This window comes from Neodiprion virginianus, chromosome 7 (genome assembly GCF_021901495.1).
Source record: "Neodiprion virginianus isolate iyNeoVirg1 chromosome 7, iyNeoVirg1.1, whole genome shotgun sequence".
Taxonomy (NCBI): domain Eukaryota; kingdom Metazoa; phylum Arthropoda; class Insecta; order Hymenoptera; family Diprionidae; genus Neodiprion; species Neodiprion virginianus.
Window position 1 is genome coordinate 3346274 of NC_060883.1, and position 27285 is coordinate 3373558.

At 38.9% G+C, this 27285-nt stretch overlaps 1 long non-coding RNA gene across 1 annotated transcript in view; it reads right to left on the reverse strand.

Moving 5' to 3' along the window:
* LOC124308858 (uncharacterized) overlaps positions 1 to 27285 on the reverse strand; it is a 70464-nt gene that overhangs the window by 18442 nt on the left and 24737 nt on the right. Inside the window, exon 3 of the long non-coding RNA XR_006909128.1 lies at positions 7405 to 7487. This is a non-coding gene — a long non-coding RNA (uncharacterized LOC124308858). The remainder of the gene's footprint in view (positions 1 to 7404; positions 7488 to 27285) is intronic.

Sequence of the window (27285 nt, forward strand, 5' to 3'; positions counted from 1 at the left end):
TTCGAGCATGAACTGCAGGCGTAGACGACACCATGAGAATGTGTAATGGGCACATTGCACGGGTGGATCCCGAGTCGCCTACTTAGAGACAGGCGTTGATGTATGGGTGTGGATAAAACCGAGCCGACATGCATGTATTCCTCATCGTTTTCTCCCACCGTCATCAACGTGACGCTCGCTTAGATGTGTATTCCCGTTTTACGAGCGGGGCGGCTTTAGATTTGTTGCGGGAAACCCGAGGCTTTACCTATCTTGTGGATTACCTTTTTTTTCTCGTTTTTCTACCTCGTTTTTCGAGAGTAAAAAAGCGATAATGTGCGCCTAAACAAATAGCATCCCCGAGATGGTGTGCCTCGAGTCGTTGGAGCCTGGGGAAAACGAAACGATCTTTCCGTACATGCCGGTGGGCGCTGTTTCTCGTTAACGTAATATCACTGTAATCTACATTGTCTTTGAATAAGTCGAAACCGCAATCCTTAAAGACAATGATCAGCATACGCGTTACAACTTAAGATTCACACCAATATCGAGCAGCTACGATCACTTAGATAAAAATTTCCATGTTACGAAATTATATAAGAGAAACTTGCACACTTATCGTAAAGTTGAAATGTATAATTATTCTACAATTTCTCATCTAGGAATAAATTTCTGCATCAAAGTGTATTCTTTTTATAGTAATATATACAATCTCAATCTCGTGATAATGATAAATGAATCTCGCTCACTGGAATAATTGCAAACTGCTTTATAAAAGATTCACATTAGTTCAGTTGGAAATAAAGTTTGCTGTAACAAGTCCAAAATACTCGGCAAAATATTGTATAAGCAAAAATTTGTAACGTGAGAAATCACGAAAAAAAGAGCAAATACGACAAGCGTCTCATTCAACAGAAAACGTTAAAAAATCAGTAACAAGCCGACTTGCTTTTCTCTCTGTATCCAAGTTCGAATAAATTAGTGCTTTATTCAAACTATCGATGGCAAGCATTATTATGCAAAAGATGTTACAGAGTTATAAGATTCGTATGTAATAACGTTATACAAAAAAAATTACCAATATTGTAATTTCCGATACATAATATAATTCTTATCAAGAAATTATAAATTTTGTTATCTGGGCTCCCAATTCATTCGGTCGATGAATGATGACGAAAATTGGATAACTGATCACCGGACTTTTACAGTGCAAAAAATTAGCAGCCTCTAAATTGATCACCAGTGGATCAGAACTTGAACCTAAGACAGTTCTTGGATTCTCACCAAAAAATATTCTATAAAAGACACCTCATTTTTTTACAACGTACACTTTTCAGCCAAGACCAAGTGTCACTTCCTAGGATGCAAAATGTTCCTGCATTGGAATGTTCTCTGTTCGTGATGGACACTAAAACAGACAGTAACGATAACACATAGACATCCAGATCCGTACCCTACGTTACAACCAAAGAATTCGACAAAAGAGCATGACATTTGGCGCGGCATGCTGTAAGGAACAAGGACATCCCTTGGCGCCGAGGGGTGTTTCGAACACTCGTTGCGGCTAAACGTTCGCCGCGGGGTGCTAGCGGTAAGCCGCAACCCGTGGCATCGTGCTTACCCAATCGTCTGGAAAATATGAACTCTTTACGACCGTACCAGTTGAATACAGAACGTGCTATGCTGATGGGGTTGCGGGAGGATCTCTTCATCGGGACTCTCCATCGCCGGTCGAAAGTCAAGCGCCATTATTTTTTGCACACTCTATTCAAGTCCTTTTTCTTTTGGACTTTTGTGTTGTTTTGCAATATGGAAGCAGCAGCAGGTCATTCTGTGCAGGGTAACCACTTTTAGAAAATATCCTCAAATATGTCGAAAGCTAAGGATTAAATTGTAAAATGTTTCGAGGAAAAGTTGTTGCGTATGAAAAGGGAGGTCGGGAGAGTTTTTGGGTCCGGGGATTCTGCTGGGCCTGTCAAGGCCCAATTTTTGTTTTACAAACGGAACCTTCTATTTTTTATTTCATCTTATTTTTTCTCATTGAAATATTGATAAGTTCTAATCCCAGTCATTTTTCATTTTCGTTTTTGAACAGGGCCAATACGTTGTTCGAAGTTTTCTCGTGAAAAGAGTAGCAATCCGTCAATATTTCCGAAGAATTTAAAAATGAGAACGAGTTTTACGACGAACAGAACTGTTCAACATTAAATGGTATGTTGTTGGCGCTTGTTAGCATCAGGATCAGCTGTCAAACTTTCGAACACCTTAATTAAGAAGTGAACCTATTCTGATAAAATCAAGACAAAACTTGTGTCCGAAACATTTTTCAATCTAACAGTTAGTCGTCGATACATTTTAGCATATTTTTTAAAATGGGACACCCTGTATATCTGCTCATTGTCACTACTTCCGTACGTATCACGTGGTTTTCCAGCTACTATCAATATTTTCATTAATAATGTTACCAAACGTCCATCACCGTCCAAATTTTTACCCCGATCGCCGTTTTTTACCGTTGAATGCTTTTCTTCAATTTCGGCTCAGCGGCAACAATTTCAACCTTTCTCCAAGTTAAGTTACAACCTGTATCTACCTATACATTCACCGAGTGTATGACGTGATTAACTTCCTCATCCGCCATCCCCTCATCCTCCCTTTCCGCCCTTCCCTCCCCCGGTTTTCCTGATTCTCGCGAGCCTCCTTTCCTCCCTTTTCACCGGCGCTGAGAGAGAGAGAGAGAGAGAGAGAGAGAGAGAGAAAGGAGGGAGAGAGGGTATGGCCAACATGGCCGACGCTAATTAGCGCCTAATTATTATTTATTGCGTAACGAATGGGGTTGGCTGCTGCCCCGGGAAATACGAGACCGTATAGCCAGCCACTCCCGACACTCCCTGCAGCCTCTCTCTCCCTTTCACCCTCAGCAGCACTCCCAATAATCGTTCGTAACCACGTCACTGCAAGGACGACCCAACCTAATCATAGCTCCACTCTTTACGGCTTCAGATAAAAAGCGGTACTGAAATTATATACCGTCGTTATTGTTAATTATTGTTAACAGAATTGATGGTGTCCTCGTTACAGTTAATCGAACGTTTTATTTTACCTGTTTGTTTATTGGTAGCAACTATGGAGTACGGTAAATGATTTGGAAACTACACTGAGAGGAATTTTTAGTTCCGGTTACCGCTCGGTTCTTAACCATTTTCATTTTTTACCACAACTGAAAAATATAGTTCTAGGTAGAATATGAAAATTAATTTTCTAACTGTTACCGGAAAGTCTAGTATCCGTTACTATTCTTTCTCATTACGATCACTGTTGCTATATTTTCTTGCAACTGTTGCGAAAATTTAATACTTGTGCAAGAATAAATTGACGTTAAAACCTTGTTCAACTGAAAAAGCAGAGTAAACCTCACAAACTGATTATGCGTTGCAATAACCAAAAGAGTAATTCCAACAATATTCAAACAGTTTTTTTTAACGATATCTGTTTTAATCAATTTTTCTCAGTGTGTGTTTAAGATAAACCGAAAAAGTCGAAAAATATACGGCGTCGTTGATTTGAAAAAAAATCTTACTCACTGTTGAAATTACGGATGTTTAAAAATGTTCGTTGGGTGAGAATTTAAGAAGGAGAATTTAATGAACAAACACAATACGTAAGATCAATTTTGAAATATGCTGTTAATGAATCCGCGCATGCATGGAAAGTCAACGAGTATCGAAAATTTCTAGTTTATAATTGCAATCGCGCAAATTTCCAATTGCTAGAGAGAGTCTGGTCGGCACGATGAATCGCGGATAATTAGCGAATGCGTTTCTTCGCAGAATTCTACATCTCGTTTTAACAAGGTATTTGTGTACGAGGTAAATTCCTGATTTTGCTGCCTGCGCGTGTATTGGTGCGAGGAAAACGGGGGTAAACACATACTGTATATGTGTAGTTGAGTTATGCTCACAAGTATTACGGAAAGGGAAGGCGCAACGAGGCCGCACAAATCCAACAGGCGACGAGGCGACTACGTATGTATGTGTGTATGCTTATATACATGTGTGTGTATATATATATATATATATATATATATATATATATATATATCTGGATGTATGCATGAATGCATTCGTCTATGCGTGTAGAAACGAACGTATGTGTGTGAGACCTCGAGAGTTTCTCAGAACGTAAGGAAGGACGTGAGACGAGGAGGAGGTCGGGTGTAAATCCATAACTTGGCAAATTCTAATTACGCTTCGAGAAACCTCGGGCGAAACAAGCAGAGCTTTGAACAGCGTTTGCAGGAAGAAACTGGGATAAAATTTGAGGAAAATGGTGATTTTTAGGGACGGGGTTGAAGTCCAGAATCTGTAAAGTTCCGGAAGGGATTAATTCTGAATTATTTGGTGGCGGAACTTGAAGTAAAGAGATCAAACTTCGGTGAAACAACAAAGTTTCGAATGGGCGAAAACGCGCCGGCTCAATGTTCCAAAATTCAAGTTACGATAGAGCAAAGTTATGAATAGTAAAGTTAAGATGGAGCAAAATTTCTAACAATAAAGTTTCGATAGAGCGAAATATAACCATTAATTGTAAAGCTTTGAATTTACAACGTTTTCAAAACAATCCAATACAACAGGCTGAATTTATGATCCAGGCACAAAATTTCCGGCGTTTGAAAAAATCGTGATAAAATCGCATCGATAACAAATTCCTTGTAGCCGTGTTGAAAAGGTGAAAATTAATTCCGTTCCTCAAAACACTGTGCCTACCTACCTAATTTATTTCTATTTTTCAAATAACAAAACAATCGGAACCTGACTTCAAATCCGTGTTCCGTTTGCTTCGTCGGTAGAATTTCGCTTGGTTATCAAAATTCCGTTGCCAATACGTACATCAATTATCCCGTCGTCGCAATTCGTTAGAGAAAATCTGAATATTTCTTTTTGCCTTTCGATGCCGTAGAAGAGATGCCGAAGGCAGATAGATAGATACGAAGGGGGTTGGACGTGGCAATGCAGGACGAGTGCAAGAGCCGAATCGCTGCTAGTCGACTCGACTCGACTCGAGTCGTCCTGTAGGGTACCAACCGACAGGGCGGTCGCAAATATTGGTGTTTGGCAAAGACTACCCCCGATCTGTGTCTTTCTCGGTCTCTCTTTCTCCCCATTTATCCCACTCACTCCCCCAGGTTCTCGTTATACGTGCTCATCCTGCTCCCCCCCCCCCCTCCTCTCTCTCTCTCTTTCTCTTTCTCTCTCCCCGGCGATCCAGCAACGAGCCAGAATCAAACCAGAGCGCCACGCTATAGGTACACCCCTTTTCAACCAACCACCCGACGTGGCTCAATGTGTACAAGTAGATAGACGGAGGTGTACGTATTTATGTATATATATATATATATATGTTTGTAGGTGATGTAGGTATATATATATATATATGTATATACACACACTCGATGCACTGATACAAACCTCAAATAATTGTCCAAAGAACACAGATTTGAAACCACTGGTAAGTAATTACCGGCACTCTCTCGCGTGCCACTCGAATACAGCTTACGATTAGGTACCTACAACGTTTGTCTGTCTGTCTGGATGTCCTTGCATGGTGTTGTAAGTAGGTGGACTAACCTTTGACTGTGGGCCAATTTGTGTACATATTTATCGCGACGTCGGGGAGGCATCGAAACAAAGATTAAAGATCTCTGACTGATCATACAAGTCTGAAAAAAAAATTATACATTTTTTTTTCAATTATAAACTGAGAAAAATTTCATTTGTTAGAGTAACTGGGAAAATTCAGTAAAACGGGTATCGTTAAAAAAAACTGTTTGAATATTGTCGGTATTACGAAAAACGAGGTACGCGTAAACATTTTGCGATATCGTCGATCCTTTTTTGGTTATTGCAACGCAAAATCAGTTTGTGAGGTTTACTCTACCTTTTTAGTTAAACAACGCTTTAACGTCAATTTATTCTTGCACGAGTATTCAATTTTCGCAACGGTTGCAAGAATATATAGTAACAGTGATCGTAATGAGAAAGAATAGCAACGGATACTAGACTTTCTGGTAACAGCTAGAAAAATAATTTTCATTTTCTACCTAGAACTATATTTTTCAGTTGTGGTAAAAATGAAAATAGTTAAGGACTGGGCGGTAACCGGAACAAAAAATTTGTGTCAGTGTATGAGAGATAATCTCTAAAAAACAGTATAAAAAAATCTGTACAGTTTTTTGTTGCAGACCTGTGTCATCGAAAATAAGTATTAGAAATAGAAGTCTGACGAAAAAAATCGGTTTGTTACGATTTTTAAGCAACCGGACGTAATACAATAATTTTTTTAAAATTGTTATTCGAGGAATCAAACTTGGCTTGTCAAATTGCATAAAAAAATGATCGACTCTTATTTGGTTATTTCGCTGGTGAACCTAATGAATTTTTTTACTTCACTCGTTGAATTTTAGTGTTTGAACGGTGAAAATTTTTTACTAAAAAAATTGTTGGCTGTTGTTTGAATTGATACGATTCCGGGCATTCGATCCCGGAAAATTTAGAGGGAAGAGGAAACTTTTTTCAAATAACCTGACAGCCGGAGATATTTTATTGAGTTGGAATTCAATTTATTTCATTTAACGGTATGACAATTATTCAATATTATTTCCGATCTAGGTCTCCTGAAAATTATTGAAAATCGTCGTACTGGATATTCTACAAACGATGACCGGTCAATTTTACAACTCGAATTCGAAATTCCAATGAAAATCGTATGATTGTCCATTACAGTAAGATTCGTAAGAAATTTTCTATCACATATTACAAAACCTAAATCTGCGTAATTCATTCCTGAAAACGAATTACTTCAAAAGAATATAACGGAGAAAAATGTGAGGAAGAAACAAAACGATCCATATCACAAGTGTAAAAATGAAGAAAATAAAACATAATTACAAAAAACATAGAAAGAAGGAACGAAGAAAAAATCTTGGAGTCGAGCCAGCGGAGCGTTAAATTAAAATGCAATTTGAAAAAAGCATTAATTATACAGTGGCCCGTTGTAGTTGACAGACAGACTTGGCAGGAGTACGGTTTTGAAATTATTTAAAAGCTCATTTGTTTAAAACGTGATTATCGGAGAGAAATGGGAAATGAAAACATCCCGTGGATCGCTGCAGTCGAAAACTGCCTCCGGTTCCGCCTCCGTCCGATTTTGAATTGCATCCACCCCCGCCCCCGCAGGGGGTGGTTTTGCTCGTTGCGTGCTGTTTGCGTTAAACATTTACGTACGTAGAGAAACGGCGTCACGAGCACACCGATTCACCAAAACGTTCAAACGGGCCGCGTTCTCTCTTGTTTGCACTACTGTAAATCTAGCTAATCTGAATGGTAATGCAATAGAATTACGATATACGAAGCGAGCCATACGTACCGCGTTTCGGCTGCGGTCTAACGCTGCGACGAAGCCGAACCCCCAACGAGGTAATGTGTCAAATGATTGCGTTTGCTTTATCCCTGAAAATAAAAATTTCGATAAACAATTTTTATCAATGGAAAATTTTCAACGCGGTTTTATTATTACGAAAATTGATATGTGCGAAATTTGGATCCAGGGAGGCTGAGAAAAAAAAAAGAAAAAAACCCCAGTCCTTTAAGAATTTAGAATTTCTTTTTTTATCACAGGGATAACTGATCAACAAAGGGATCGGATTGTTGATGTTTTATTAAGCTTATTTTAAACTTGTTTTATTTAAATTTCTGTTGAAAACATATTTAAAATTAACAAAGATATGGCCTTATTACTTACAACATGGTGACTGATTAAAATTTTTCCTATTTGCGAGGCCCTTTTTTTTTTTAACCAAGCAGTTTGCGAAAATAGTAATTATTCAAATTTATCAGTCGTTAAATCAAGGTCCATATCTTTGCTAATTTTAAATATATTGTAATAAAAATTTATATAAACTAAGTTTGTTAAAATACTTGACGCTTAATAAAATACCAACAATCTAATCACTTTGTTGATTAGTTATCCCAGTGAGAAAAAATTCTTAAAAATCGGTAATTTTTTCGGTTGTCACAGTTGTTTTCTCCCTTAATTAATAATCTATCCAGAATTGTTACTAAAAACTAGAATACAGCAATATTTGACGATGAAACATCCAGTAAAAAATATAAAAAAATCCAAATTTCAGCACAAATTAGACTCTTGAACATTAATAGTCTTAGAGTAGTTATCGGCACAACAATTTATAATTTGAATAAGATTGACTCATACTGATATTCCTGCAAAAAGGAAAACGATTTTCTCCGTATATCAGACTGCGAAAAATTTTCCTTTTTTTTCGAAGTGAAACAAGAAAGAATTATATTATATGATAAGATGTGCGGTAAAAATTTCGGTGTGTAATAAATGGAATTATTTCAATTCTAATTCGCCTTAACGAGCTTGAATTAAAGACAAAAATAAAAAAATTGTTTCAGATTGTTTAAAATTAGATAAAGATTATTCACACTCTATCTTTTACACCTCACGAAATCGTACATGAAACAAAAACCGGTTGTGACACGATTATTGAAACTTTGCGTTTCTTATTTAATTTTTTTTTTTTTTTGCACGGACTCCTATCGATAATCATTGCGAAACATTGCAAACGGAATGTTTCGCTGCGTAACGATTTGCAAATGAATCTTGCGGTGTGTAAAAAAGGCACAACAGCGAGGATGGAATGCGAAAAAAAATTGCAATCGAAAATAATTAGCGAAAGCAAAAAGAGAGAGAGAGAGAGTGAAACTCAGCGGCAATTAAACCTCGTTTCAGTGTTTTCCTCCGCATCTCTCTTTTCCATCTGTCTCTCTTTTTTCCCGTGGCATTATGCCTCGCGTAAATGTGCGTACATACGCAAATTTTTGTGAGTAAGTAACGCCTGCTAAAACGATCGGTAAATAAAAATTATGAAATTCAACAAACCACCGCCCCAAGTGTATATACATATATATATATATATATATATATATGTATTTATTTATAGATATAACAAGGTACACGCATACGTATAACGTATATACGCGCAAACTCATCGAGTCTGCAGGTGCGTACACGTGCCAGCTCGAATAAATAAATAAATAAATAAATAAATACGCATGTACGCAGATGATATTGTATATGAAATATACGCGTAGATACGATATGTATAAAGACGAACGCTCTCGCATCTGTGTGTATAATGTTTGTTCACAAATATAATAATTGACTCGAATTTTCTCTCGTTGTTCCCACGGCTAATTTTACGCAAATAAATGTTTCAGCTCAGCTTTATGGTGTTATATTCCACCCGTAAACCTGCGCTGGACACGTGATGGAGTATATTTATGTGTTTGGTATATATACATCACATTATACACGAGCTGAACAGAGGAGGATAGGGGAAAAAAAATTTCACTCATTCATCCTGCGCTCATCTCCTAGATTTTCTCCAATTCAATTTACAACCGGTATCGTCGGGTCAATAAAAAATTCCGGATGTTGTACAGAAGAGTTCCAATATTCAACAAATTTACAAATTTGAGAGAAGAAAAAAAAATTCTTTGGAAAAAAAATCTACAAGTTACCGAATTTTCTATATACTTATAATGGGACATTTTTAATTCTTAAGAATTCAATTGAAATATCTTTCTAATATCAATTTATTCACGATATTTTAAACCAAGAAATTAATTTGATCCATGATACCGTTTTCACCTTTCTTCAATTTTCTCCTCCACCAAGTTTTTCTCTATAAGAATTCACGACGTTCTGTAAAAGAGTTTCGATATTCAACAAATTTCCGAATTTGGAAAAAAGGAAGAAAGAAAGGAAAAAAATACGCGTCGCAAAAAAAAAAAAAAACCTGCAAGACGACGAATTTTTGATATACCGATACTAAAATATTTTGAAGTTTTCATTATATTTTGAACCAAAAAAACTAATTTGACCGTCGATTATTTTCACCTCTTCAACTTTTTTCCACCCCTCGCATTGTACTTTTTCAAAAGTTCTTTTACATCACGTGTCTTCAGCACCGAAATCGGAGCAATAATTTCTAGGGGGTCGACCGGGGGTTGAATACTACGCCCTGAAGTTGGCTCCGGTGGGACTCGCGAGTAAGTGAGTGAGTGACTGCAGTCGGCCCAACTGCCGTGGTGCTGATTGATGCGGTTGTTTGACCAGAGGGTTCCTTATCCGGGGATTCCCGCGTTGATTCGCCTGCGCGGCGCCATCCCTACGAAAACCACCCTCTTACCCCTTCCACAGGGATTGTTGAAAAAAAAAGAAAGAAAAATAATAATAAAAAAGAAAAAAGAAATCTCATACCGTTTCATTTTTCTTCTTTTCTTTATTTTCAATCGAAAATTATCGTTGTAAAAATAAAGGTCAATAAAGTATTGAAAATTTCCTGGTTTCAACTGGATTCGTTATTACTCCTCATCGAACCCTTCAACATTTCCCTACGCACTGACTTATTACTTTATAAGTTCACGGTTCATGTCCGGGCGGGGTTAAAGGTACTAATTTGAAAACTTACGAAAGCGCCTAATTTCGAAACTTGAAGTAAAGAAATCAAACTTTTGAGAAGCAGCTAAACTTCGAAGGGGCGGAAACACGGTGGCTCAATGTTACGAAATTCAAGTTTCGATAGAGTAAAATTCGGAAAATTAAAATATACTCACAGAGCGTAGTTTACTCAACGAGTGATGGTAAAAAATCAGAAAAATCGAAAATCAGAATGACCAGGATCCGTAACGTGAAAAGTATCGAAAATCCAAAACACAGAAGGATCAAAGTGGTGAAATTTCATCGAGCCAGAAATTCACGGGACTGAAAATCTTCGATTATTCGCAATTTCGACGTCTCAAATTTGTAAATTTTCTCATTCTCGCACTTACAGAACTTTGATTTGTCGTCATTTAGTCCTTTTGGAACTTCGAGGTTCGAGTTTCGGATCATTCGAAGCTTTATCGTTTCGTCAAAATTTCACATCTCCACTTCAAGTTTCGCCGGCCAAAAAAATTCGGAATCTGGTTTTTTCGAAACTTTTAAAATCTCTAATTTCAACCCCGCTCCTTCCCGAGAAAAAAAATTATTTGTAAAGAACCGAGCGTGAAACACGTTTCTGCAGACGCCTTTTGTGTTTCCCTGAAATCCACCCGTCCTCCCTGACTCTGCAAAAGGGTTTCATACATCTACACGGGGTTCGAGGAAAGAAAGGGGTTGGGGATCGGGTCGGGTCGTAGTTACGTATGCATATGTGCTTTTCGACACGGGATCTACAAGGTACCTGTGTGTATAATCCGGGTGGGTGGGAGAGAAGGGGGGGGTGGGGTGTCTGAAGGGGCGAACGAAGCTCGCGGTGTTAATAATTAACTTTTATCGACTGCCTCGCGGGTTGTTCGGGGTGGCTGCCTATACGCGAGTTTCTGAAGAGCTGATAACAATATTTGCCGAAACCCGTCGTCCATCCCCTACATATTGCACGGGCACCGGCAGCAGCTGACGCCCGAATATTTCCCGTCAGTAAACATCCAAATCGCAAACTTATCAAATATGAATAGCCCCTGTCGCTGAACAAACCCCGTTCTTTCCTCCCTCCCCTTAAATCGCGGGATTCCGATCCGGGATTTTTCACGCAAAGTCGAACACTACAGGAAATAAGAGGGTCTTAGTTAAAAAAAGGTAAATAACAAGAAAAGGAAAAACGGGGAAACTGGAAAGAAATTTTATCTTCCGATAATTAACGGGGTGGCGAAAGGGTGCAAGAATTTAGAAAATATTAGTAAAGAAGAGAACGAAGTTTTTAAAACAAGACATGTTTGTCTCAACGATTGTTTATTCTTTTTTTTTTTTTTTTTCTTTGCAGGAGCAACATGAATTTATTTCTGGAGAATAGAAAATACCTGTATTTGTTCGTATGATTTTAATCGAATTTTGCACTGAGAGAAATTTTTCAGTTTCGGTCACCAGAATTCAAGGAATTAAAACATATTACTGAATTTTTATCCATCATAGAAGATTTAAATCCATCGTACCGTCAGTATTGAATTTTTCACCAAATACGAACAGTCTCATCAACATTCCAAGACCCTGAATTGAATTCTAATAAATTTCTATAATAAACCTCGTTCCCAAATATTCAATTAATTCCCAAAGTTTGATCATATTACCGTATCTTTTGCCAACGTTTCTTCCATTCTTTTTGTCCAACAGGTAATTTGTTATTTTTTCTTAATCTCAAAGTTTCTCGCGTAAATTTTTCCGCACCTAGTCGCTTGTTTTTCCCTTATCGCAAACGGTGTGTAAGATACGAGAGACATGCAATCCACACGCCTATCCGCCCGTCAGTGTAGCTAGCGAAGAAAAACATAAAGGACATCTTTTCATCAGTCGAAGGAAAACATCGTCGAGTGGGCCGATATATGCGCGTGTATATACGTGTATATACATATATAGGTTACGCCACCTTCCTTCGTATATTCGCGAATAGACGGTAAACCGAAGAGAGAAAAGAGGGAGGGCGGCAGATACGCACTGGGTACTGTTTTGCATAGCATTAGTACCGGTATTATTGTAAGCCGACGTTTGTAATAGCTACTCTGCACACGCCAGGCCGATTCTCCGCTCCCTTCGGGTGTTAATTTAATTTAATCCCACGTCGCGTCGTCGTCCGACTGCGCAGCGACTCGTCCATGCTGCCATTCGGATCTGTATTCGCGAATATGCGATGTGCGTGTACAATTGCATGCAGGCGCAAGTGGGAGAAAAAACAAAATGCATAGGAAAATAAAAAAGAAGAAAGAATTTTGCTTGTCACAACGATTTTTAAATAGTTTTAGCGTGAAAGCAGCTTTATTATTAGCAAACATGTCGTAGATGTGAATGGACACTGGAAAATATGTGTACAACGATTTTGAGCAAAGGTTAATGATCCAGTGATTTTTTTTTTTTCGACACGATTTTTTCGTCAGATTCGAGAGGATATTCGTTTGGTATTGAAAAATCGAAATTTTGATGAATTTTGATCGAGTTAGATTCGGAAAAGGTTTCAAATTTCTAAAGAGGAATGAATGGGTTTTGTAATGTTAAGGGAGTTCAAATCGTACGAGAATTAACGTTCCGTTTCGGTAGATCTTACATTTCCAATGGTGAATATATGGACAGCACTTTTTTTTAGTTAAATTTATAACAGCAATTGTGATAATATTTTCAAATCCGATAATAATAGTTGAAAAATTAATATTAAGAGTAACAATATTCTTAGTTAGATTTACCACAATTGACGAAAGATTTGACTCCAAAAAAATTCTGTCCATATATTTACACCACGGTACATGTAAAAACTGAAATAAATTTTTTTTTCGTGTAGAATTCGTTCTTGCATTTTTTTATTTTTCTTATTTTGTATTTCGGGACCGACGTTTAACCGCTGACCATAGCGTGAAGTAATCGTGAATTACGATCGTGCGAAGTAAGGATTTTGCGGTATCCATGCAGACGAGGCATGATACCAGGTCCGTGCGAGGCGTGTAAATCATGTGGACAAAGTCAGATCGCAAACAAGCCAACTTGAGAGGCATTTTGCACTGTCTGGAGGTATTGCAGGCTCTTGAATATACTGGGAAACTGAAAAAAAGGACGAGGAATTAAGGAAGTTTAAACGGCGGTACGTTATTAGGTTTTTCAAAGTTCGACATCATATAGCGAAAGCTTTGTATATTCACTCTATACAGTTTTAAGGTCTGTTGAGCGTAAGAGCCATTTTTTTTTTTTTTATTTATAACCGAAAAGTAACTCTAATACAGTAATTTCATGTTTTGTGCACGCGATGCGTTGTTGCCACGTCACAACGTGTTATGGCCTGCACAGCTGGACACAACCTCAGACGTGTATAAATTTTTTTAAATAATTTTTCCCAACATCACGGGAGCAGTGAATAATTCTGAAATATCTTTATCAATTATTATCAGACTTGCTACTAATGGCAAAAAAAAAATAAAAATTTCAACGAAATTTTAATGTCACTTCGTTACAAATTTAATCGACAAGTTCGCTTCCCGTCCATTCCTCCGTAAGGTGTACAATGTAAAATGAGCGAAGACACATATTTGCTTATATCTCATAGACAAGCTAGTGTATCCATACGAAATTTTAATCTGGCGATTGAATCGCATAAATCTATTGAATTGCCAAATTTGATCGAAAACCGAACATTAATTCTCGTATGATTCGAACTCCCTTAAATTTGTCTCAAAATTTTCCAAATCCTCGTCAACGAGACGCGGATACCAACCCTTGGCGCCCACGGGCCAGGCACCCTTGCATCACTGCAGGGTCGACTGTTGTCGCAGTGACTCAGTATTTGGATAAGGGCTCGATGCAACCCGGTAGTAGAACGGACTCGCTCGCTCCGTTGCACCAACCACGTGCCACCACGCGTCGCGTCCTTATATGACCCTGCATTATTAATCGAGGCACCAAAGGTCTCGAGCTTACGAGCTTTCACTCAACGATAGGACGATTTGAGAATAGAATCGTTATTACTGCCGTAGCTGCCTGCTTGATCATTTCCACTGTTGTTATTAATTTTTTGAAATATTGAATTAGAAACTTTTGCTGATAGTTGTAGCTGTTCTTCAATTATTGTGATCATTATCCCAAGTAGAAATTTACCGCCTACTTAGGGTTTCAAGATCGTAATGTAGGATCTATTTCAAAATAGGTTTAATCGTCTACTGAGAGTGTCAAAGTAGGGTTTGGTACTTTGATTTTTAGGAGTCGGAGGTTCAGTGCTGTAAAAAAAGGTTTACACTAACCTTAGCAGGGTAAAATATAGACGTTAAATTTCGACTCGGGGTCTTTTGCCAGACTAGAAATCTATGAGATCTGAAAGGTGATTTTTTCGTCTTTTTTTATACGAAACCATGTCACGTATGCAATATTTGACACTTTCATATCCTGCCACGTCTGCGTTCATCGATATCTGGGTCAGTTCCACAAGCCATTCGAGTAACGCCCAATGACTCATCATAAAAACATGAGCATATATTTCAATGGTCTTGTTGAGATTTCTCAAACTGTCAATATTTTCGACCAACAATGCAGTTTGCACATTTAACTTATGACACTCGCTTTCACTTCGGTTGCATATCCAGACCATGCCAGATGCAAGGATTGACACCCTGGCTTTCACCTGGCTTTTGATTATTTAGGATACTGGTAGCATTTCTGTATTGCGGAAGTTACGGGAGCTCTGTTCAAAAGTTGACTCCAAAACAGAACTCGCTGTTTCGTTCCCTCTCATCCACCTCATCTCTCCTTGTGGCTGATGGTTCTCATAGGTCTGAACACAAGGTCTTCCAATCTTCCAAAAAATTCTTCCAACTTCCAATGCGACGTTACAATGGGGCTTGAAAAATCCCAGTGACGCAATGCCGACCTTTGGTGCACCGGCACTTCGGTTCCTGAACCCAAGCATTGCGATCTGGGTAAATCCGGTTCGAAGTCGAGGTCCAGAGGATGCAAGTTTGGAAATGAGCTCTGCGTACGTGACATTCTAGAGTTGGACGATGCGTGTACGTCGGAAACGGTTACACCCGCACGTAGACAGCGTGCCTAGTTAGACATCCAGACACTTGTGCGTGGATGAACGTACGTGAGTGGATCCGGTACATATAGGCGAGGGGGTTGGGTAAGGCGGGGGAGTGAATGAGGCGGAGGATAGTGTAGTAATATAGAGAACGGCTAAAGGCGGACGTAATTTCCTGCCCGCCTGACAACGCTACAGACATGTTTGCCAACCCAACCAACACGCGCAGACTCACGCTGACATACACAGATCCCATACAGACGTGGGTTCAAGTCTTACACCGAGTCTCCACCTATGGCAGGCGCTCGCTGAAGGTACGTACCTACTGCCTACTACACGTCTGCACCACCACTTCGTGCAACGACCAACACAAATTCCCTGGACAGAGGAGACCGGGGTTTGTGATCTGCCCTGTCTATATTGCAGCCAAGGCCCAAGGCGCTTTGATCGAAGAGTAACCGGGGCGATGGCGGATGGCAACATCTATAGATATGCATGCGGTGTGTGTATTCTGGATATATCTATATCTGTGTATACATAACCCATGGACACGTGTATGCGTACAAGACTGACACATAGGAAAATACTTCATCAAATTTGATTGAAAGGACCAGAAAGCACAGAGAGAGAAAATAAGAGTCGAGTGATAGGGAATCTTGTCATACGTTGATCCATGATTTTAAGGACTCGCTACTGATGGTTCAATATTATTAACCTTGCACAGGTTGAAGCTGCGATTTAAAAGTGCTTTTGAAACTTTGAACGCGTTTTTCTCAAAACTATGTTTTCAAAGTCGGTGAGCAAAATTTCTCGGAAATGGTTGAATCGATCAGTCTCAAATTCTTACACGAGCCTAATGAATATATTTTTCAGTCTTTGATCGAAGGATTTTTCTACAAATGAAAAAAATATCTACATAAATTATTATATCAATCAATTTAAATGTCTCTTACTGATAAATCCTTTCAAAATTGATTTTTTTAGGTCTCCTGACCAGGTACAACCCTTTAAAGAAACATAGGATATGTTAGAAGTTCTCGTTTCACTTTTTGTTACTATTGTTCATATTCTTCATTTTTGACATATCCACCTTTTTCTGTTCGCCGCATAAACAGCCTAACAATGTCAGGCCCTACTTCGTTGCAAACCAATGTCAACTTTCACGTTCTTCAATTGCACCTTATACATCTCCATCTTTATCTTTCGACTTCGCTTTTCCCTTTGACTGGCCTCCTCCGTCCACCCTTTTTCTTTTCGCATGGAAAAGCTGCGGACTTTAATAAATGTGTTTGATTCAGCTACATATTTTGGCGCGTCCTTCAAACACCTCGGTCGTCCTAAAGAAACACATTTCCCTGCGGGCAAACAAGCCGCGTCGCGCGTCTCTGTGTATACGCATCGCTGACATATACAGAGCGTACAACGTACGTGTGTATGACCGGTGTTGAAATGGGTCAGAAATTTTCAACTTGTGTACCGTGCACTGCTTGCCCGAAGAACGCTGGAACAGGTTGCTCGCAAATCTTTAATCTCGGCAATGAGAAATGACCTCAAGACAGAAGAAGAAGAAGACCACGAAGAAGGTGAAGATGGAACCGTTCAGTCAAAAACTATTCAGAGTCCATTTTTAACATAACCAAGGAAATCGATCATATCCTGGGTTCCAAATGACTTTAATAAGCAGTTCTTCGGGCACATATCACCTTCACGAACCATCCCGAAGTTTCATGTTTGTCTTTACTTGTGAACCAAGTCGACTCTTACCATCATCCACTAAAAGAGTGACGCCATGTGGAAGATCCGTGACCACGTCATATCCGGAAATGGTGATTCACGTACCTTTGCAAGCTTTCAAGAGTACCAGTGGAAATCCCAGTGAACAAGGTTCGATTCGCATGTTTGGAAAAGCCAAAGTTACCGAGTGCGATGGGCGGTCTGGTCTCTGGTCTAGGAATTTCTCGAATGTCGCACATCCTCGCACTCGGTCCTCACCTACCACTCTCCTTATCTCTATCTCTTTCTCTGATTTCTGTAGGTACCGCGAACGGTCCGCAGGATGGGCCCGGCTCGACTCTCGGAAACACAGAGTTGGGTCAATATTTGACTCAAACACGTTAAAACAATACCCGAGTTGAACGAATGCGAGCGTTCCATGGTGCATGGGTTACCGCTCTCCCTTGGGTTCCGGGAATTTTATCATCCCACGACAATATGCCGTAACGACTGGTTCTCGTCCGGTACCGATCATGGCTGACAATGGAGAGACGAGTTCTTGAAATTCAACCATAACTTTCGATTTTTCGCCTTACCACTGGGCGGGGAAAAGAGGATGTAACGTGTGATCACTCGGCGGTCGTAACGACTTGGAACCTGGAAAAAGAGAAACTTGTCACCTCCGTTACGTCGTGGTCCGTAAACCTAACCAGAGTCTACAGTTTTGACATCAACTCCCTTGGTTGCTGGGTCAGTTTGGCTTCTTCATCATCGATTTTGCAATGCATGCTTGTCTCTACTACACAAGATGCAAATCCGGTGAAGTAATCCAGACGGATCTGAAATCCGTATCCCACTGACTCGTTCAGAGTCAGAGAAAAAATCCGTTCACCAAGATTGAACACGGTAACCTTCTTCATAATTCAAAAATCAAATCTCTGCGTGATGTTGAAGAGCAATTTTCACTTCATAATGACCTGTCTTTGTAACCAACCTATTGGAACGATCAAAGACGAAATATTTTCATGGCCTAGAATAATCCTGATGCGTGTATGACTTGATGGAATACCAAAATGTACTTGTGTCCCGGATCTTTAGAATCTGCAGCGTCTTAATTCAGCTGGCAAAAGACACCCACAAGATTTTTTCTACGGACAATTTGTCGAAGCTGTCCTCCCCTGGACTCGCGTATGGAGATCGATTGAATGGCACCATTCCGCCCATGTAATCGACAGGAAGTGAGAACATTCTATGGCACAGTTGGAACCTCACACGCCCCATCCAACCCTCGGATCGCCTCCTTTTATTACCGATTGTTGCTGTTAACAATTTACGACGTCAAAGCTGGGTTTGGGGTGATACTTGATTTATTAAGCTGGTATTCCTGGAGGACTGACCGGGTGCATCAGTGTAACGCCTTCTTTTCTCACATCGATGTAACGTTGATCGATAAGTTTCTTTTCGAAATCGAAAATTAGCCTGTATTAAAAATTCGTTAAAAATCAAGTTGAACTGGAATAAATTCTTTTTAGAAATGGATGCTGTCTGAAATATCACCGTGATGTGTGTATTTACTTGATTCGAATTAAATACTGTATAAAATCCGAATTCGTCTCGCTTGAGTAGTATAAATTTTCAAACCACCTGTCAGTTGGTTTCTTGGCCTAAGTCGTCGTTGGTTTGTTAACTTAGCGTGAACGTATTTGATAAATTCAAAATAAAAGTCGTTATAAAATTCCGAAATACAGGGTAACGAAACATTCTCGTAAAACAAAAAAAAAAAGCAGATTGAAATCGTAAAAAAAAAAAAAAAATATATTCGACGACGGCCGACGTTCCAGACAATGTTGGGAAATTTTTTTTCCCGTGAATAAGATTTTGGCGTAACGCGCTGGTCGAATTGGGATCCAGGAGAACGATCTATCACAAATTTTGATCCCCGAACTACGCCCCCGCGTATTTTGTTGTCGGATGCAGTTCTCGTTAAATATCATTCGTCTCGTTTTCGTTGCGATATTCAATTCCGTATGCCGACGACGCACAGAGCCAGGCAACTGGGCAACGTGGACAGGTATAACACTGCACAAACTGCAAAGGGAGGTTGAATGATGGGAGAGAGGTAAAAGACGCATGGATAGGCAGGTTTTTGTAAAAAAGGCACAACACGGATTTCACGCCAATTGAACTTTCCGATCGTGACATAATGGTCTCCACATCCGGGCATTTGACTTTTATACACGGTCCATATAAGTCGCCTTCACTTCCGCCGAAACGCCGCTTCGGACGCTTTTATATTCCTCACCTCGACTGCTTCTCAGGACAAGTTTTTCCCTCCTTTTTTATTCCTCCTTCAATATCCGAATTTGAATTTTAGAAATAATCCAATGACTTTCATTTTCATTGCGTTTACATTTCAGTTTCAATAGAAAATTTTTTTACCCATAGGTTCACTAATATTAATTGTCAAAGATCATAATTGTTCGATATTGAATGACGTCATATACGTGACATAGATATTTTTATTCGTCACTATTTAAAAAAATATGAAGAAATTCAAATTAGCTTTTCCATCAGTTGCCTGAAGTGATTAATGAATCACCTCAGAAATATTGAATCGGATAAATGTCACCACAGTTAAATAAAATAAAATCAAAAATCCTTGTTTCAAATTTCCGACAAGAATAACGATTTTTTTACACTAATACGAACAATTTTTGCGGTCGGTTAAAAAAAAAAAAATGGAAGAAATTGCGAGATAAAAATTAGAGGTAAAATTTAGAGATAGAATTTAAGAAATTGACAGAAAGAGTTGAAAATATTTTTCAACTTCCTGTGCAAAAACTATATTGACAATCCGCTGCGGTGACTTTGTTTTTGGTTGATTTACGGAGTATTCTGCCCGCGTTTTGACGATGATCAGTTAGTCGGTGCTCGGAGATTTCCTGAATAATAGTATACATATAGTCGAAGAGAGATGACACCCTCGGAGCAGAGCAAACATAGAAAACAACATTTTAAACGGTCAAACATGCATAGAAAGCGACAACAATGGGCGTGACTGCGGGGCGGAACACATGTCCAAACATTCACGACAATGCAGTCGGCAGTGGGTACAGCATACCCACCGGTCAGGACCATCCTCGGTCCATCCATCCGCCGTAATGTCACCCCAATCCTCGCGCCTGCCACCCCTACCCCCCTTCATTCTTTCTTTCTTTCTTTCTTTCTTCGACAGTAAAATGTTTGCAATACGTTATGTACGGACATTCAGACCGTGAAATGCAAAGGTAAACCCCTGAAAGGCACCCTAAGGTACCCTAAATACCCAACAACTAGCAAGAAATGGTCAAAGAGCGCCACCGGAATACGCTGAGACACGATTCCTCCTCAGCTTCTTCTTCTTATTCTTATTCTTCTGCAATCCATTTTACCTCAATCACTGTTATTCGACATTAAACTATTTGCAAGTATTTTTAAGTTGGAGAAAATGTTGGAAACATAAAAAATTGGTTCTAGAATGGATACACCATACGATTATTCGGATTATCTAATTGGGAAGAAAAATTTTCAAATTTTCTGTCATTTCACGATATTTCCTCCAAGAAATGAAACAAGAGACAATTCACAATCAAAATTACTGGTTTTCATAAACTGCAATAAGAGTGTCGAATTTCGAATAGTATTTTCAATTTATGGAGAGAACAACACTAAAATATTTATTTTTCCTTTCATTCACGAAGCTGATAATTTTTTTTAAGTTAGTTCAACATCAGAATATTTCTCTGATGGTAAAATGTCTCCAGAAATCGTGTACCGTAAAACATTATGAATAATCGTAATGATTTCTCGTAAAAATGTCAAGTATTTGCAAAGCTATATATTAGTCATGTGATTTCTTTCGAAACAATCGTCACTGTAAATTATTACCTTCAATGGATCGAAAAACTAATTTTTTTTTTGCGAAACATTCGTGAGGTTTTTGTACAACATATTGTTATGCATACATTTTACATTTCAGAGTCTAGTCTTTGAAATTGATTTACGGTGATTAAATTAAATCTTGAAAAAGGACGAGTCTCTCATCCTTCCCCGAAATTGGACTCTTTTTCGAAATTCTCTGTTTTACCTCAGGAGAAAATAAAAAATGATCGAATCAGCGAAGTAGATCTCGACTCGATGACGTTCGGTAGAATGTTGCGAAGCCGTTTTAGTGATGTTTGAAGTGGGAGCTGAATTCTCTTCTCGGTGCTGAAATTGGGTCCCCAGGTGTCTCGCGGTTTGGGTACCTTAGGATTACCTAACCGGATCTTTGAGAAGTTGCAGGAGGGTCTTGGCTCGGCTCGAGCTGCTTCCAGCTACTTTGGAATTCGGGTGAAACACCGAGCACAAACCGCAGTCTTACCTCCCGCAGTAAACCCCTGATGCAAAGGCTGATTAATCTCGGATTAAAGCGCACCCTCGACGCGAGTGGGCACCCCTTGAGAACCACCCTAACTCCGACAAATTCACACCTCCTCAAGAGTAGTTACCCGCTAGATTTTCCGCCATGTCGAAACAAAATTTCGGTGTTCAAATTTCACAGTTTTCACGTTAGTTAGGATTTTGAGCAAACCGTTTGATATAGATATCGGTATAGAAATTCAAGCCCGCCTTCTAGGGATTGGCAAATGAATCGTAGAATTTTTATTCACATTTTTCTCATGCTCCAATTATTTTGCCTAATAAATTTGTTTTCGAATGGCAAAAATTGAACTGCTATGGCTACGAACTATCGACATTGATTGAAGAATAATTTCCGTAAACTCTGATCTCGGATTCTGAGTAAAATTTGTCGAATTCAAAATTGTGGAATCACTGCGAACTTGTTTTCCGACGGGATAAATACCACATAACTAACAATAAGTCATGAGTTTTTGGAAAGAGAATTAAGCCACGGGGAGGTAACTGGCGGACCCTTGACCTATGACACTCTATCCGTTCCACTTGCAGACTCTATCGCGGTGTCGTGATCCTCCCAGACGATACCACGTCACGTTCCTCGATTTTAGCTACCAGCCAAACTAAACTCTCCGTTGCTTAGTTACTCATTGGTATTACCCAGCCCAGTCAGCTGCAGGAATGAGACGCGGTGTTTCAGCAGAAATAGGAATAGGGGATTTTGTTTGTAGACCAATTCTCCGTAGTGATGAGAAATCGGTTTTCGCCCATTTCCTCCTCTTACTTTTTCTATTTTCTTGATCGTAGTCGTAGTCGAATCAATCGGCGCAACCTTTCTTACGTCGCCACAATTTTTCGCATCTTTATATTACCCTTGGATATTGTCATAACGATTCTCAAATCTTTGGCGATTAGTGGCTCTGATTTTGGTTGTCAAGTTCGAGCTTTGGCCGTCTGAAGCTCTGGCATCAGTTACCATTCATTGAATAGCTATATTTACGGCTCTAAAGTCATTTGAAATATCGTCAAAATTAGCGAAATAAAGTTTTCAATTGATGGGATAAACTTGGCGCAATTTTAACGTCAGCTTCATTGAATTTAATTTCAAATATTTTCGCCATCTGTAAAACGTGTGAATCAAACTTGAGACTCGTGTTCAAATTTGTTCAACACTGCATAACCAGGCTATAAAACAAAAAAAAAATCAGAAGTCCTAGAGCAAATATGTCAAGATGAAAAAGAAAATTGAATTGAATTGATGACAAATAGTGATCATAACCAAGTTTTATGACTCAGTTGACTGGAGATGTAATACGAATCGACTATACATGTCTGCGTGCTTTAGTGAAAAATTCTGCAGTTTACACTGAGAAAAATTTCAAATGTTACAGTAACCAGAAAAATTCAGTAAAACATGTATCGTTAAAAAAACTGTTTGAATATCGTTGGGATTACGAAAAACGAGATACGAGTAACCATTTTGCGCTATTGTCGATCCTTTTTTGGTAATTGCAACGCAAAATCAGTTTCTGAGGTTTACTCTACTTTTTTAGTTAAACAAGGCTTTAACGTCAATTTATTCTTGCTCAAGCATTAAATTTTGGCAACAGTTGCAAGAAAATATAGCAACAGCGATCGTAATGAGAAAGAATAGTAACTGATACTAGACTTTCCGGTAACAGCTAGAAAACTAATTTTCATTTTCTACCTAGAACTATATTTTTCGATTATGGTAAAAAATGAAAATACTTAAGGACTGAGCGGTAACCGGAAGTAAAAATTTCGCTGATTGTGTAACGTAGACTCGGTTAAATATTTGATTTTCACGCGGTTGTCGCTGTATGTACACCATGGATTTGCAAAGGGGATATTTTATTACGCGATTTCTGAGAGATCGCGAGTTTGTATAAGCGCATAAACGGTACGGCGTAGATTCAATTAGTATTCTTCGTGGCTGTTGAGTCTGTTCGAAAGTCACCTTCGAGCTCTATAACCATCGATACGAGTATTTAATTAGCTATGTCGAGATTCGAGTCACTCCGTTTCAGATCCTTGATCTCTGACCCACGCCTAGGTATACCTCGACTTGCGGTTGTTGCATAAATAAATACACGTTGGCGTACGCAAAAAAGAGCATGAATTTTGTTTGGAAATTGAGGAAATTAAAGGGACTCGAAGAAAAACATAATCATAAAGTTCAAACCCGTGTTTGATGTTTTTTCCGGTAAGCGTGCTGTTCACCTTATTTATCTGTAAGTGTTTAAACTTTTTGTGAAACGTTTTACACGAAAGAAGATCTAACTCGAGTTGGATCGTTCGTGATTTTTTTTTTCAGTACGATTAAGCGAGGGGAAAAAAGAATGAAAAATTGATTCAAATTCAGGGGATGGGGTTGAAATTCCTAACTTAAAAAGTTCCCATAGCGGAAAATTTAGAATTTTTTCGCCGCGAAATTTAAAGAAAAGATATGAAACTTTGAAATAAACACCCAACGCTCAATGTTCCGAAAGTGTGAAAATGAGAAAATTTTTAAAATCTGAACCATCGAAATTCCTAATAGAAAATTTTCAGTTCCGTAAATTTTTGGCTCGGTGAAATTTCACCACTTTGATCTTTCTTTGTTTTAGATTTTCTATATTTTTTCGTTCGAAATCCTGGTCATTCTAATGTTCCGTCTTTCTGAGTTTTTAGACCCACTCTTTGAGTAAATTACGTTGTGTGAGTTTGTTTTAATTTTCGCAATTTTTCTCAATAGAAACTTTATTTTTCCGAATTTCGCTCTATGAGAAATTTACTTTTCGGAACTTTCCTCTATCGCAACTTGAATTTTAGAACATTGAGACGTCGTGTTTCCGGCCATTCGAAATTTCGTTTTTTCTCCAAAGTTAGATCTCTTTACCTCAAATTTCTCCACGAAATAATTCAAAATTAATCGCTTTCGAAACGTTTCGAATTCAGCACTCCAACCTTGTCCCAAATTTAGAATGGGACGTCTGAGTTAATGAGAAAAAGCAATCAAAACATATACGCTGAAACTGGAATAAAAATCGTTGCGTTGATATCCTCCATATTGAAAAAAAAAAAAAAAAATTAAAAATAAAGAGAACCCGCGAGTTACCCGCAACGTTTTAACGTAAGTGGAGAAAAAGGCAATGATTCGTTGGCCTGTTGACCCATTATTCGATGTTTGAGTAAGAGGGTCAGACTCTGTATGCGCGTACGCGTATGTACATAAGCCTTTGTGTAAGATTGAGGAAGGGATGAATAAGCGTCGGGCCACAGAGGATGCGCGGTTCGTTCGTTTGCGGAATCGATTCCATCGTCTGAGTAAGAAAAAGAAGAATAACGAAAAGAAAGGAAAGAGGAGCTCGAGGAGAAGAAAGAAGTAAGGAGAGAGAGGAAATCAAAAGAAAAAAAAAAAACAACCAAAAACAAGAAAAGAAAACAGCCAAGAAAGAAAGTAAGAAAGAGAAAAAAGAAAAAAAAAAACGGATATCGGTAGACGAAAAAATCTGAGGCTGATCCGGCGTCTCTGTTCTGCACCCTATCCGTTACATTCAATGATTGGGCATTCAAATGGTGATCCCCATAATACAGGAGTCCCCTGCATTATGTCCTCGGGAATCGCGTAGCCCTCGGGATAACGGTGCGGGTGATTCTGCACTGGTGCAAAGCGCGGGGGGGGGATCCTCCATGCACCGAGGATACGGTCCCGATTGGATTGGATTGGATTGGATCAGCTTAGCGCTGATTTAAGCCAATCAACAAACAGTAGCCACCAGCTATACCGCCGAATAGATCGGCGGCCTTCGCACGCTTAACTGATCTTGTTATACCGCTTACAAATTCAATGTCCCGTTCCGTTTTCCCGCTACCCCGATGCGTTCCGATGTTTAAATGCGTTAGGTACTGCCGGCATACCTGCAACCTTTTAAAATCAGACTTCGAACCACACAAGATTCGTTTGATGAAAATTAAGAGAGACTGGATAATTCGTGGGGAAATTATTTAGGAATTCAATTGATGTTTACCACTTTCAATAAAAATGTTGCCACACTGAGAGAAATTTTTATTTCCGGTTACCGCTGAGTCCTTGAATATTTTCATTTTTTACCACAATCGAAAAATATAATTCTAGGTTGAAAATGAAAATTAGTTTTCTAGCTGTTACCGGAAAGTCTAGTTTCCGTTACTATTCTTTCTCATTACGATCACTGTTGCTACATTTTCTTGCAACTGTTGCGAAAATTTAATGCTTGTGCAAGAATAAATTGACGTTAGAGCCTTGTTTAACTAAAAAAGTAAAGTAAACCTCACAAACTGATTTTGCGTTGCAATAACCAAAAAAGGATCGACAATAGCGCAAAATGTTTACGCGTACCTCGTTTTTCGTAATTCCAACAATATTCAAACAGTTTTTTTAACGATAACTGTTATACTCAATATTTTTAGTTACTGTGACAAATGAAATTTCTCACAGTGCAACTCCGATGAATCTCTGTTTCAAGACCGTTTTAGCGATATGTGCACGGTTACAAAAAAAAAAAATACCCTAGCCAACCAACTGAAATTTCTGGGTTGATTTAACCATTTTTTAATGCATTACGAAGTGAGAAAAAAAACAAATGAAGTTTATGATACGATAATTTAAATGATAAAATAACTAAAATGTGTGTCATATTTACTAACAGAAATTTAAGAAGTACCGCGAATATAAAGTGACTTAAGATGGATCTGTATAAAGTGTCTGAACAAGATCATTGAGAAATGATCGTCCGAGTTTCTGTACGACAGTTTTTCTTACTACGACCACGAATTGTCAGAGTAAACTTATCCTCGTGGTATACGCTTGATCGGCGATTAAGGAAGATTTGATGTTATTTTTCATGGAAATCTCCTTGTTTTCATCCCTCATTCTCCCTTAGCTCTTGTTTGTTTGTTGTCGAATTCTGTGTAAATGTACACGGGGCGATCGGTTTTAGCGATTAGTCAAGTTTTAAGACAGGAAAAAGAGGGAAGGGTATGGGGGTGGGGGTGGGGGGTTGCCGCGTGTATAAGGTTAATGGCATAACTAAGCACACTTCTATAAAGTCATAGCACACACAATTCACGTAGAGTAGAATGAGGTAGATGTTAGTATTTTAAGCCTATTTAAGTGTGTTTGTCATATAATATTGACACCGTACACAGCGGCAAAGAGCGGGCGTACACAGCACCGACACAGTGACAGAAGCACACAAATACGTGCGGGGCACACACAACGAGAAGGAACCGAGGGAGTAGCGGGCGAGCTAGTGAATCAAATCGCGGTGTGTGCTTGGCAAACGACGACGCTCGACGTCGCGACGCTCTCGTACAAAAACACAAAAATTACTCTTCAACGGCCACTATTAAGGATCGCTTGTATGATGCCTGCCTGTAGACATTGGACACCTCCTCGTTAGAGGCCAACCACGATTTTCCTCTCACTCAACAAAAACCTGCCTTCCAACCATCGGCACGACGAATTTCACTCTCAACAATTGCCAAAACAGTTGTAAAGA